Genomic DNA, 8486 nt, shown 5'->3' with positions numbered 1-8486 from the left:
AGTTAATGAGGTAGAATGTTGCAATGAGGACAGAATGTGGTGCATAGGGAAAGAATAAAACATACCTGGAGACAGGGAGGTCGGAGGCAGGGAAGGGAAGAGATGCAGATGTCTTAGCAGAAAGTATGACAGACTGGGAGTTCCATTGTGGCTCATTAGTAACGAACCCGACTAGATTCCATGACGATGTGGGTTCAATCCCTGGCCCTACTCAGTGGGTTAAAGATCCGGCACTGCCATGAGCTCCAGTGTATGTTGCAGATGCAGCTCGGATCCTATGTTATTGTGGCTGTGGTACAGGCCAGCAGCTGCGGCTCCAGTTCTAACTCTAACCTGGGAACTTCCATATGCAGCAGGTATGGCCGTAAAAAGAAAAAAAAAAAGTATGACAGACTGCAATGCACTAGACACTAGAGTGTAGACACTAGACACTAGAGTGTAGCTCTAGCTTCCTTCATATGCCTTCACTCACTACTTCTAATTTCTCAGCACTTAGGACATAATTTCATCCTCTGTGGTCAAAGTAAACTGTGTGATCCAAAGCCGTCAGTTACCCTCCTGCCCCCAAAACCTAATGACATATTCGATCTTCTTCCTCCTTGAAGTGTCTTTGATCCATCTTGAGTCATTAACCATCCTTTATTTCCCCAATATTCATCACACATATCAGCTTCTGTGTTTTTTTCTTTTCCTATTTCAAGAAGTCGAAAATAAGTATTTCAGGTATATCTCTCCAACTTCCTTCTTTTTTGAAACCACAATAATTCTCCCATATTCTTGTGAATACCCCCAGATTGTGCTGTATCTGTGTCTTCTCCAGAATTCTACACAAAGGATATATGATTTTTAAGAGCATACGTGGAAGCTTAGGGCCCCCACCTAGAGGTAAGTGAAGTTATGCGCAGTAGAATAGTGACATACAGGGCTGGAGAGACTGGCTATGTGCTCCTTGTTGCCTTTGCTTCTGTAGGAAGGATTAACTTCCTCAACAGCCCAAGGTTGGTTGACCTTGATAGGGTCCCTACTTCAGTTGGTCTATGGTTCCCATATAGATACCACTTTGCACTCAACTTAATCTCAATAATATTAATTCACCCCTTTTGTTTCAGCTAAACTAGCACGTTTGTATGGTGCTTGTCTAATGGGTTTAATGTTCAGTCCACAAACTCAGGTGTTCAGGAAATATACATTGGCAATTCTTAATCAAATTCTTTGAGAACCCAACCCATTCGGTCATTCCTGCCTATTCAGCGCCCTATCCATCCAACACACACACACACACACACACACACACACACACACACACACACACACACACACACACACACGGTACTGGGGTCTTAAATAGTGCCAGGTCATTGGAGAAGCAATTCTTGTCATTAGCAGCTAGTACACACCACTTACCACCAAGTCACTGTCCCAGTTTTCATTAGACCCTCTGTGTCCTGTGAACTTTGTTCTTTTTTTTTTTTTTTTTTGCCACACCCACAGCATATGGAGGTTCCCAGGCTAGGAACCTCCAGCATATGGAGGTTCCCAGGTTAGGGGTAGGGGTAGGGGTAGGGGTAGGGGTAGGGGTAGGGGTAGGGTTAGGGTTAGGGTTAGGATTGAATCAGAGCTGCAGCTGCTGGCCTATACCACAGTCATAGCAATGCCAGATCCGAGCCACATCTGCGACCTACACCACAGCTCATGGCAACACCATATCCTTAACCCCCTGAGCAAGGCCAAGGATCGAACCTGTGTCCTCATGGATGCTGGTCAGATTTGTAAACCGCTGAGCTATGACAGGAACTCTTGTGTCCTGTGAACTTGATGCTTCTATCCCATACTTGGAATACATTTCCGCTAAAATTATGAGACTTCAGTGCCTATGGTCTAGACTTACAGCATGAAAATGTAGAAAACCATCCTCTCCTAGGTTTTCCATCCCACTGGGAATGATGCTAGGGAGCACGTCAGAAGTCCCCTCACCCCTTTACATTCTGCAAAAATACTTTTCTCTCTTTGTTTTACCAAGGAATTCTCTTCCTTATCCCCCTGTCTGACATACCCAATACCATCCCATCAGTGAGTTTAGAAGCCAATAAGGGGAGGTGAATGTGTGAAGAAGCAGTTTATAAAGAAGGGTGCAAAAGACCGAAGGCAGCCAAAGGCAATCTAGGGTTTTATTTAACTATCTTATTCCAAACATCTCTCTTAGGCTTTTTTTTTTTGGGTAAAATTGTGAAGAGTTGATTTTCTGATGCTACTGCTTTATACCTACAATTCCCAAGATCCTTTGGGAAACACAAGTCAGTTGTTCACGAGGACATTTTCATTTGTGAGACTGAATACTCCATGGCTAGATTATACTTTACAGCCTCTTTGTGTCTAAGGCGGTAGGAAGGCGACTCTCCCCAGTGGAATGCTGATGAGGTGATGCTCCCCACTTCCAGGCTTGACCCCAAGATCCCCTGCATTAGTCTCACAATCTCGCTCTCCTCCTGTTCTGGTCAGATGTAGGGAGTCCAGGACCCAGAAGAGGCTGAGATCTGTATAGAACTGAGCCTTGCCCATAAAGACGTGCATAGATTAAATCCACTGCTAAACATTTAGTTGGACTGAGACCTAAGAAACCTTTTATGGCACTAGGCCAAGGAAAGCATTGAACTGTTTGTCACAGAAGTTAGCCGACTCTGAATAATAGAGTTGCTAAGGCAAAAACCTTCAAATCTTGCTCAAAACAGAACGAACCTTACTATTATCCCCCTGTATTATCTACCACTGTTTAACGGATTACTAGAAACACAGCTTCTTAAAATGACGCAAATATATTATCTCTTAGTTTCTGTAGGTCAGAAGTCCTGGGCAAGCCTAGTTAGATTAGTTGCTCATGGTCTCATGGGGCTAAAATCAGAGCACTGGCTAGGTCTGTGGTCCAGAGGCTAGGGGTCCTCTTCCAAGCTCATTTACCATTGGAAGAATCTAGTTCCTTGCAGCTGTAGGTTTGATGTCTCTGTTTCTTTGCCATCTGTCTGCGGGGGGCCACTCTGCTCCTAAAAGACACCTGAAGTTCTTCTCATGCAGGTTCCCCCTATCTTCAAGCCAGCAAGGGTTTGTCAAGTCCTTCTCAAGCTTCTGTGTCTGCTTTTAAGATGTCCTGTGATTACAATCGGTGCATTCAAATAATCCAGGAAAATTTCCCTATTAGAAAGTATACTTAGGAGCTTTACCTACAGAGTTTAAGGTAACATATTCATGGGTGTGATATCTCATTATATTCCCAGTCTTGGGAATTAAGGCATAGAATTTTCTTGGGGCCCATAATTCTTCCTATCACACCCCAGAATGGGTGATAAGGGGGAAGAAAAATGATTCAATATATTTTTAGGTATTATTTTTCCTTCTGAAACACTGAGTTGCCTTGTCACATATGCAATCAAAGTGGTGTTTGCAGTTTCAATAATCATATTTATATACTCAATTGTTTAAAAAAAAATCAACTAGTCATACAAGGATTATCTTGAATAGCAAGTAGACCCATTTGTAATTCTAAATACTTTAAATTTAGGAGTTCCTGTTGTGGCTCAGTGGGTTAAGGACCTGACATAGTCTCTGTGAAGATGCGGGTTCGATCTCTGGCCTCAGTGGGTTAAGGACCTGGTGTTGCTGCAAGCCGGCATTACCGTAGCTGTAGCATAGGCCTGTAGCTGTAGCTCTGATTTGACCCTTAACCCAGGAAACTTCCATATGCCACAGGTGCGGCTGTAAAAAATTTTTTTTAATTTAAAAATAAGTAAATAAATGCTTCAAATTCAGCCATGCACCATATATCATTTTCTATGAACACCATGAAAAAGGCGTAGAAGCACTGATCCTCCTACTATGGAAGATTAAGATTTAACTCTCCTTCCTCTTTCCAACACCCAACCATCACACACACGAATATTTCTCACCCTTCATGGTCTCTGCAAAGCTCATAATTTGGTGCAGATATAGTGTATTTATATCTTTATGACTTATCAGAGCTGAGTCATTTAATATTTTTTCTTTCTCTTGTACTTTTTTCTTTTCCCCTAGAATTATGGCATTTCCTTTTTTCCTCCTTGCTTTTTAACCCCAAACTCTCCACTAGTTTTCTAAGTCTCCTCTTAACACAATTCATATTACAAATTCTATTAATTTCATCATTTTGAAGACGTCTTCATTGGCAATGCCTGGCCTACTCACTCTCCATCACTGGTACACAGCTATCATTCCAGAATCACTTTTCCATCAGCCTGGAAATATTTTTCACAGACCTTCTTTGACTTTATATCTCATCTATTTCTCTCTCTCACTGTTCTCTTTGTTATGAAAAAAAAAAAAACAAACCCATAACAACACACATTTCAGTAGCCCCCCCCCACTCCATCTATAACACATTTATTGATTTTTCTGTTCACAAGAATTGTTTTCTGTGTAATTTTCTAACATAGAAATAAATATGAACACACACATGTACTTTATTTCATTTCATACTTCAGTATGTATTTTTTTTCTTTTACTTTTCGACCTCTGTAAAGTTTTTTTTAATTTTTTTCTCTTTTTTTTGCATTTTAAACTAATTATAGACTCATGGAAAATTCTTTGAAAATGCAAAGATAGACATACCCTTCAGCCAATGTTTCACCCAACTTGCTACATCTCATACAAGCTGAGACACAATATCAAATATCAAACACAGGAAGCTGATACTGGTACAATACAATTAAACTGCAGACCTTATTCAGTTTTTGTCATCTTACCCTGCATACATTTGTATGTGTGAATATTTAGTTGCATTTAGTTCTATACAATTCCATCCTATGTATATATCTAGAACCATCACAATATTCAAGATACAGAACTGTTTCATAACCACAAAACTACTCCTTCATGTTACCTCTTCATATTAACACCTCACCACCAACCCTATCTCTGTATCTTGGCAACCACTACTCTGTTCTCCCTCTCTGTTGTTTTGCCATTTCGAAAAATGTTACATAAATGGAATCATACAAGGTTAAGCTCTTGAGAGTGAGTTTTTCCACTAAGATAATTCTCTCAAGGCCTATCCATGTTGTTGTGTATATCAATAGTTCATTCTCTTCAACTACTGAGTATTATTCCATTGCAGAGGTGTTCCAGGTTGTGTTTAACCATTCATCTGCTGAAGGACATTTGTTTCATGTATTTTTCTATTTGCAGCACCTTGCTTCTTCTTCTTCCTTTTTTTTTTTTTTTTTTTGGGCTGCACCTGCAGCATATGGAAAGTCCCAGGCTAGGGGTCAAATCCGAGCTGCAGTTGGAGGCCTATACCACAGCCATAGCAACACCAGATCCAAGCTGCATCCACAAACTATGCCATACCTTGAAGCAATGCCGGATCCTTAACCCACTGAGCAAGGCCAGGGATCAAACCTGCATCCTCACAGAGACTATGTCAGGTTCTTAACCTACTGAGCCACAATGGGGACTCCTCATGCCATGGATTATCAGTGCCCTCTACTCCTGAAGTAATTAACATGTAAATCTAATCAGAGTACAGAGTCAACTCTAAAAACCTCAGAACCAATTCAGAAAATTCATCCTTAAAATTCTGTTCCTCCAGGTTCCATTTTCCATAAAATCAGTGTTAGGGTTCTCCAGAGAAACAGAATCAACAGGATATACACCTTATATAGAGAGAAAGAAAGAGAGATATTAGTTATAAGGAATTGGCTTGCATGTTATGGAGGCTGAGAAGTCCCAAGATTTGTAAACTGAGCTCCAAGAGAGCTGGTGATATAAATTCTAGCCTGAGTGTGAGTCCAAAGTTAGGAGAAGACCAATGTCCCAGCTCAAAGATCACCAGGCAGAGAGAACAAATTCTCTCTTCCTCAGTATTTTGTTCTATTCAAGCCTTCAACAGATTAGATGAGGCCCACCCATGTTGAGGAGGACAATCTGCTTTATTGAGTCTACCATTTCAAATATTAATCTCATCCAGACATATCCACACACCCAGAATACTGTTTACCCAAATATCTGGGCACCCCATGTTCCAGTCAGGTGGACACACAAAATTAACCATCACATCTGGTTTATGCTGATTGACTTGGAGCCACAGTCTGGGAAGAGCCTTATGTGGAAACACCTGCTCATATCAGAAGTTACTACAATACCAATGTACAGTCATAAAACCCTCATTGAGATCTGTTGTTAGCAAGGAACTAAAATGTTATATTAAGAAATGTGGTACAGAGATGCTCTCTTGGAAAGAATCATCTTTATTTATACAATGCCTCACTTGTGCTTATAATATTTAGGAGGGCATGTAGGTGCACTGCATTACCAAAAAGATAAACTTATTGTTAGTGGATCACACCTGTACCAGGAGTCCTAAGGAGGATGTAGAACTCCTTTTCATCCAGGGAATTCTCCATCAATTCACAAGGTACACTTTTGACCCTTTGGGAATTCCCAATCTCTCACTCTGCTCCCCCCATCAACACAGACACACATAAGCCTTTCCTTCCCTATGGCCCCCTTGATGTTTTACTACCCCTCTGGCCTCCACTAGGATACAGGCGTGGAGTTGCTGGTAATACATGTATCACTGCAGAAAGCTTTAAGTCCTCAAGGCAACGCTCTAAAACATCAAACTGAATCCATAAGGTCTAAATCTAAACCAACAGGTTCCTAATTTTGGCTCTGCAACATTACTTGCTGGGATATTTTGGGCAAGTTTCTTAAAATCTTTGTACTTCAGTTTCTCCATCTATAAAAGATGAGCAGGAATAGTGCCTAGTATGGCACTGTGGTAAAGATTGAATAATCAATGCATGTACAGGGTTTAGAAGATTATCTAGCACAATATTTTTCCATAATGAAACATCTATAAAACAAATTATCTTGGAGCTCCTGTTGTGGCTCAGTGGTTATGGGCCCAACTAATACCCATGAGGATTCGGGTTCAATCCCTGGCCTCGCTCACTGGGTTAAGGATCCTGCATTGCTGTGACTGCGGTGTAGGCTGGCAGCTGCAGCTCCAATTCAACCCCTAGCCCGGGAACTTCCAAATGCCACACATGTGGCCCTAAAAAGCAAAAAACAAACAAACAAAAAACCCCAAAATAAATTATCTTTGCAAAAATTACTGCTTCTTGTGGCATAAATTTCATATATTTTATGCTGACAAAATCTCTCTCTCTTTATTCTAAATTATACAAATTATCTCCCTGCTATGGAATGAATTACATACCCCTCCAAATAAAATTCATAGTCAGAAGCCCAAATTGCTCTCCTTGCCTCGTATCCACTCATCCCTTCCAAGATATTTTTGGGAAGGACAATGGGATAAGATCTGGAGCCATGATTATTTATATAATAAACTGTGAGAGAAAAAGGGAGGATTTGGGAACCCCTGACATGTGTTCACAGTGGTTGACCGAAACTGCTGTACTTTCTAGTGCACAGATGTTTAAAAGGGGGAGATTCTGCAACAGAGAGAAAGACGAGGAATTTAAATAAAATTGAGCTTCAGTTTCAGGAGGAAAAGAATAAGAGAAAGAGCAAAGAGAGCCTTTCTTGGAACTATCCAGCAAGGGAATCAGAATCATCTGCGAGAAGGAGAAGCTTAATCCCACTGACTACAACTCAAGAAAACTTTGATCACTTGTATCATCATAACTTCCCTGGATGAACTAGCAACATGAAGCTTCAAAAAGTCTTGATTTGGGAACACTGAGGAATACAGTTATATTCTACATCATTCCACAGACCAACTTACAGCTACAGTAAATCCCATGAAAAGAGTAGGCTTTGACAGACTGGAAAATAAGAAGAATTCTAAGGGTATGTGAAGAATGAAAAGTAGCACACAGCATGTTACCCGTGAATCTGTGGGCAGAGGATGTATTATCGAAAGGTTATGAGGTTTCATAGCCATCTGGAAATGGAGAAAATAACTTCTGGACTAACTCAGTGTGACATTCCCATGTTGTTATAGCTGATCACACAAAAAGGCAGAGGACATTTAGCTGATGAGCCAACCAAAATGAACTTTAGAAATAATGCAAACATAGAGCAAAATAAAGTATCTAGCCACCACGATTAATGTGGTGACAATAATGGAAACAATACTTATTCTGATTATCTTTATTATTACAATCTACTAACATGCCAGATACTTTATAATTCATTTACAATAACCCTACACGGTAACAATTACTATGCCCATTTTTGAATAAGAGATGCAATGTTTTAATCAATATAAATGTTAATATGAATATGTAAGTTACAGTATAATTTAGCCAAGACCTCCATAAACAAAAGGGCTTCAAATTAATTCTAAGTTTTTAAGCTCTATGAATTGAGTCTTCCACTATATCTTGAGAATTCACTTGAATTCAAGCATAATAAGAACAATTATCTTATATCAGATAGCTATTACTACATTGTTTTAGGCATCATGCTTACAGAGGTGTGGGAGGAGACAGGGT

The 8486-nt window shown here is 40.2% G+C and overlaps 1 protein-coding gene across 5 annotated transcripts in view; it reads right to left on the bottom strand.

Moving 5' to 3' along the window:
* LOC125125119 (membrane-spanning 4-domains subfamily A member 4A-like) overlaps nucleotides 1–8486 on the bottom strand; it is a 142456-nt gene that overhangs the window by 101416 nt on the left and 32554 nt on the right. The window lies entirely within an intron of this gene.

Source organism: Phacochoerus africanus, chromosome 4 (genome assembly GCF_016906955.1).
Source record: "Phacochoerus africanus isolate WHEZ1 chromosome 4, ROS_Pafr_v1, whole genome shotgun sequence".
In the NCBI taxonomy this organism is placed as follows: Eukaryota; Metazoa; Chordata; class Mammalia; order Artiodactyla; family Suidae; genus Phacochoerus; species Phacochoerus africanus.
The sequence above is the reverse complement of the archived record's forward strand: the minus strand, read 5'-3'. Positions and strand labels throughout refer to the sequence as shown.